The sequence below is a fragment of the Melanerpes formicivorus genome, unplaced genomic scaffold (assembly GCF_026170545.1).
Source record: "Melanerpes formicivorus ecotype bairdi unplaced genomic scaffold, bMelFor1.0.p_v2 SCAF_41, whole genome shotgun sequence".
NCBI classification, from domain to species: Eukaryota; Metazoa; Chordata; class Aves; order Piciformes; family Picidae; genus Melanerpes; species Melanerpes formicivorus.
The window spans coordinates 1-6,274 of record NW_027142393.1 but is presented as its reverse complement, the minus strand read 5'-3'; positions in this window follow the sequence as shown (position 1 = coordinate 6,274).

The window sequence follows — 6,274 nt, the reverse complement described above, 5'->3', positions numbered from 1 at the left end:
GCACCCTCACACTGCCTCTGGGGGAGGTTATTTGTTTATTTGTTTGTTCAGGTCTAAACCACGTTCCCTGGGACTGTGTATTTGCATCAGAAGCAACAGGTCATCCTTCTTTGCTGGGTGGTGGCAGGAGGCAGGAAACACCCAGTGATGGCAAGACCCTTGGCTGATGGAGGAGACACATTCCAAGAGGGAATATCTGGAAAAGCTCTGGAAAATACTTTCCCTGGGACAGCAGCAGTCCACCATCCTGGAGGGAGCCCACTGTCTTGGAAGGAGCTCACCATAGAACAGAACAGAGTAGAATAGAATAGAATAGAATAGAATAGAATAGAATAGAATAGAATAGAATAGAATAGAATAGAATAGAATAGAATAACCAGGTTGGAAAAGACCTCAGAGATCATCAAGTCCAACCTATCACCCAACACCATCTCATCAACTAAACCATGGCACCAAGTGCCTCAGCCAGGCTCTTCCTAAACACCTCCAGGGATGGTGACTCCACCACCTCCCTGGGCAGCACATTCCAATGGCCAATCTCTCTTGCTGGGAAGAACTTTCTCCTCACCTCCAGCCTAAACCTCCCCTGGCACAGCTTGAGACTGTGTCCTCTTGTTCTGGTGCTGCTTGCCTGGCAGAAGAGACCAACCCCCACCTGGCTACAACCTCCCTTCAGGGAGTTGTAGAGAGCAAGAAGGTCTCCCCTGAGCCTCCTCTTCTCCAGGCTAAGCAACCCCAGCTCCCTCAGCCTCTCCTCCCAGGGCTGTGCTCCAGACCCCTCCTTGTTGCCCTTCTCTGGACACATTCAAGTGTCTCGATGTCCTTCTTAAACTGAGGGGTATTCAAGGTGCTGCCTCACCAAGGAAGAGCAAAGCACTTTGAGGAAGAGGAAGCCCTGGCTTCTTTTTGAAGGGGAGGGTAAAAGGATTTGGCTACTGAATGATCTTTCTTCATGTAGGTGAGTAAGGGAAAAGAGGAGAAGAGTCTCTTATGGATCTCGAAAGAGCTGGTATGACTCACTGTTGTGAAGGACAGGGTGGCCTTCTCGTGATGGCAGCTGTCAGGTGGCAGGTACAAAGTGTGTGCAGCATGGGGGGGTGAAAGGAAAGCACCACACACATCTTGCTCTTGGATCCAGGAGCACACAATCCACCCAAGACCGTAGCCAAGCAGCTGGCCGTGGCTGTCTCTCCGGATTCAAGACTCTTTTGGTACTCACAACAGATGCACTGCAGTCACACACAGATATTGGGCAGTGCCTGTGTCCTAGACAAAGGGGAAAAAAGGAATCATCTTGCTTTCAGGTTTCCCTGAAGCTGAGTAATTTTGCAGTGTCACCCTCAAAATTGCAAACAGACTTGTACCCTTGGCTGAAGGGCTTGTCTGTGCTTAGCTGTCTGCCAGCACCAGCTGGTCAAGACATTAAGCCTCAGAAATTCCAAATATGCCAAACAGTTGGAGAAGGAGTAGAAGGTGGCTTTGTCACTTAGCAGATGTGGACTCCTACCTTCAGAGCAAACTCTCATTGCTTTGCTCTGGTGAGACTTCACCTGCAGTACTGTGTTCAGCTATGGGGCTCCCAACACGAGAGAGACGTGGACCTGCTGGAGCAGGCTGCAGAACCTCCCCTACGAAGACAGGCTGAGAGAGTTGGAGTTGTTCAGCCTGGAGAAGAGAAGGCGCTGGGGAGACCTCAGAACTGCCTTTCAGTATCTGAAAGGGACCTACAGGAAGGCTGGGGAAGGACTGTTTAGAAGGGCCTGTGGTGACAGGATGAGGGGCAATGGTTTGAAACTGGAGCAGGGCAGATTTAGGTTGGACTTTAGGAGGAAGGTCTTCACGAGGAAGGTGGTGAAATGCTGGAACAGGTTGCCCAGGGCTGTGGTTGAGGCCCCATCCCTGGAGACATTCAAGATCAGACTTGATGTGGCTCTGGGCAGCCTGCTCTAATTGGAGGTGTCCTTGTAGGGAGGTCAGACAAGATGACCTTCGAGGGTCCCTTCCAACCCAATGCAATCTGTGAGCTGTGTAGCAGCAAAGGGTCATAGCGAATTTGGTTGGGCTTTGAAACGCAAAATATGCCAAAGAGTTGGAGAAAGAGCAGAAGCTGGCTTTGAGCTTTGCATGCACACTTGAGGAGGTCTGCAGTCCAGGCTGCTTGCTTTGGCTGTGCAATGTTTGGATTGCCCCCTGCTTGCACAGCAATCACCTTGAGTCCATCATCAGTAAATTTGCTGACGACACCAAGCTGGGGGCAGGAGTTGATCTGCTGGAGGGTAGAGAGGCTCTGCAGAGGGACCTCGACAGGCTGGACAGATGGGCAGAGGCCAAGGGCAGGAGATTGAACACATCCAAGTGCCAGGTTCTGCACATTAGCCACAGCAACCCCAGGCAGTGCTACAGGCTGGGGTCAGAGTGGCTGAGAGCAGCCAGGCAGAGAGGGACCTGGGGGTGCTGGTTGATGGTAGGCTGAACATGAGCCAGCAGTGTGCCCAGGTGGCCAGGAGGGCCAATGGCATCCTGGCCTGCATCAGGAAGAGTGTGGCCAGCAGGAGCAGGGAGGTCATTCTGCCCCTGTACACTGCACTGGTTAGGCCACACCTTGAGTCCTGTGTCCAGTTCTGGGCCCCTCAGTTTAGGAAGGAGGTTGACTTGCTGGAAGGTGTCCAGAGAAGGGCAACTAAGTTGGTGAGGGGCTTGGAACACAGCCCTGTGAGGAGAGGCTGAGGGAGCTGGGGTTGCTTAGCCTGGAGAAGAGGAGGCTCAGGGGAGACCTTCTTGCTCTCTCCAACTCCCTGAACGGAGGTTGTAGCCAGGTGGGGGTTGGTCTCTTCTACCAGGCAGCCAGCACCAGATCAAGAGGACACAGTCTCAGGCTGCGCCAGGGGAGGTTCAGGCTGGAGGTCAGGAGGAAGTTTTACACAGAGAGAGTGATTGCCCATTGGAATGGGCTGCCTGGGGAGGTGGTGGAATCACTGTCACTGGAGGTGTTCAGGAGGAGACTTGACAGGGTGCTTGGTGCCATGGGTTAGTTGATTAGGTGGTGTTGGATGATAGGTTGGACACGATGGTCTTGAAGGTCTCTTCCAACCCGGTCTACTCTACTCTACTCTACTCTACTCTACTCTACTCTACTCTACTCTACTCTACTCTATTCTATTCTATTCTATTCTATTCTATTCTATTCTATTCTAATCTAATCCAAGTTTTGATAGGAATCCCAGAAGATCACTTGAACCTTGTGCCCCTGACTGCAGCAGGAGGCTCACCCATGGGGTTGTTATGAGGGCAGTTTCAAGTGTCTTTATCTGTTTGTTAAGATAACAAGGATGAAACTCAGCCCCTGGGTCCGAGCTGTTTCACTTCTGACTTTCTGCCTTGACAGTGGACAACTATGTTTACTATTGCTTTATAAACACAAAGCTGGTTACTAATGAGATGAGTAAAAGGGAGAGGTTAGGTTGGGGTAGCCAGGGAGGAGGAGGTGATTATGTTATGACCTAAGTGCATCAGCTTTCAGATCTAAATGTCAGAGTGGCAGGCTTTTTCTCCAGTGGTCATCTTGGGGAGCCACTGCTGAGCTGCAAGAGCTTTATTGCTCTGAACCCCAGGGAGTGCAGCCACGCCGAGCTGTTTACACAGCCTGCTTTGGGATTTGAGCTCAGCAGTGTGTTTGTGCTTGTTTGGTGAAGGAAGTCTGTCTGAGATACTAAGCTGGGCCAAGTTCCTCCACTGAAATGGAGTTGACCTGGAGCTGGTATGTTAATTGATTTCTGCCTGATGAATTTATGGTGTTAACCACACATGAATCAGAGTGAAGGGAAGAGTGTTGATTTCACAACTCTGAAGAGCCTGGCTAAAGGAACTGGCTGGAGGCTGAGCCCAGAGAGTGGTGGTGGATGGTGCCACAGCCAGCTGGCAGCCAGGCACCAGTGGTGTGCCCCAGGGATCAGTGCTGGGCCCTATCCTCTTTAACATCCTCAGTGATGATCTGGATGAGGGGATTGAGTCAGTCATCAGCAAGTTTGCAGATGACACCAAGTTAGGGGCAGATGTTGGTCAGTTAGAGGGCAGAAGGGCTCTGCAGAGGGACCTCGACCGACTGGACAGATGGGCAGAGTCCAATGGGATGGCATTCAACAAGTCCAAGTGCCAGGGGCTGCACTTTGGCCACAACAACCCCATGCAGAGCTACAGGCTGGGGTTGGAGTGGCTGGGAGCTGCCAAACAGAGAGGGACCTGGGGGTGCTGATTGACAGCTGCCTGAACATGAGCCAGCAGTGTGCCCAGGTGGCCAAGAAGACCAACGGCATCCTGGCCTGCATCAGGAATAGTGTGGCCAGCAGGAGCAGGGAAGTCATTGTGCCCCTGTACTCTGCACTGGTTAGGCCACTCCTTGAGTCCTGTGTCCAGCTCTGGGCCCCTCAGTTTAAGAAGGACATCGAGACACTTGAAGGTGTCCAGAGAAGGGCAACAAGGCTGGGGAGAGGCCTTGAGCACAGCCCTGTGAGGAGAGGCTGAGGGAGCTGGGGTTGCTTAGCCTGGAGGAGGCTCAGGGGTGACCTCATTGCCCTCTACATCTACCTGAAAGGTGGTTGTAGCCAGGTGGGGGTTGGTCTCTTCTCCCAGGCAACCAGCACCAGAACAAGAGGACACAGTCTCAAGCTGTGCCAGGGGAGGTTTAGGCTGGAGGTGAGGAGAAAGTTCTTCACTGAGCGAGTCATTCATCATTGGAATGTGCTGCCCAGGGAGGTGGTGGAGTCACCATCCCTGGAGGTGTTCAAGAGGGGATTGGACGTGGCACTTGGTGCCATGGTCTAGTCATGAGGTCTGTGGTGACAGGTTGGACTCGATGATCCTGGAGGTCTCTTCCAACCTTGGTGATACTGTGGTACTGTGATACTGTAAAGGGGAAAATCGAGGAGGAAAATATAGCACACATATAGGCTGGGTGAGGAGTGGCTTGAGAGCAGCCTTGAGGAGGAGGACTTGGGGGTGCAGTCAATGAAAGTACTCAACATGAGCCAGTAATAGTTACTTGCAGCCCAGAAGGCAGCTGCATCCTGGGCTCTGTCAAAAGAAATGTGACCAGCAGGATGAGGGAGGTCATTTGCTGTTGGAATGTGCTGCCCAGGGAGGTGGTGGAGTCACCATCACTGGAGGGGTTTAGGAAGAGCCTGGCTGAGGCACTTGGTGCCATGGTTTAGTTGATGAGATGGTGTTGGGTGATAGGTTGGACTTGATGATCTCAAAGGTCTTTTCCAACCTGGCTAATTCTATTCTATTCTATTCTATTCTATTCTATTCTATTCTATTCTATTCTATTCTATTCTATTCTATTCTATTCCATTCCATTCCATTCCATTCCATTCCATTCCATTCCATTCCATTTATGCCCCTCTGCTCTGCTCTGGTGAGACCCCATCTCATGTACTGCAGCCAGTTCTGGTGCCCCCCAACACCAGAAGGACATGGACATGCTGGAGCAGGTCCAGAGGAGGTCATGATGATCAGAAGGCTGGAGCATCTTCCCCTGTGGGGACAGGCTGAGAGAGTTGGGGGCTGTTCAGCCTGGAGAAGAGAAGTCTCCAGGGAGACCTTAGAGCAGCCTTTCTCTACCTGAAGGGGGCTACAAGAAAGCTGGGAAGGGAGTTTTTAGAAGGGCTTGTAGTGATGAGGGGCAATGGCTTTGAGCTGGGAGAAGGGAGATTAGGAAGAAATTTTGGACAGTGAGGATGATGAGACTCTGGAACAGGTTGCTCAGGGAAGTTTTCAATGCCCCTTCCCTAGAGGTGTCCAAGGCCATGCTGGCCAGGGCCTTGAGAAATCTGGCCTAGTGGAAGGTGTCTGCCCATGGTGGGGGATGTAACTAGGTGATTCATTGATAATATGGAGTACAAGAAGCTTTAAAACTCTCAGGGTTTTTCTGAGCAGTCCACATTGATGCCAAGATTTGTTCTTCAGGAGCCTGAAAAACTCTTGATAAGCCTAGAAATCTGATCTGGGAACTTCAAAAGAAAACCATGACCCATCTGGCAGCTTAGGATTAGGACTCATCCACAATACTTTGATTAAGATGGAAGAAGGTTTACAGCCAGGACCTTACCTTTCATTGGTGCCAAAACAATCTTAGCACACCTCAGCTTCTGGGCAGTAACTGTTAAGAACCAGATGGGATCAGAGGGAGAGGGGTTTGGTTCTTTGTAGAGTTAGAAGAGGTCCAAAGAAGGAAGAAAATGGAATTGAGGTGCTTAGATCATGACTGCCATAAGGA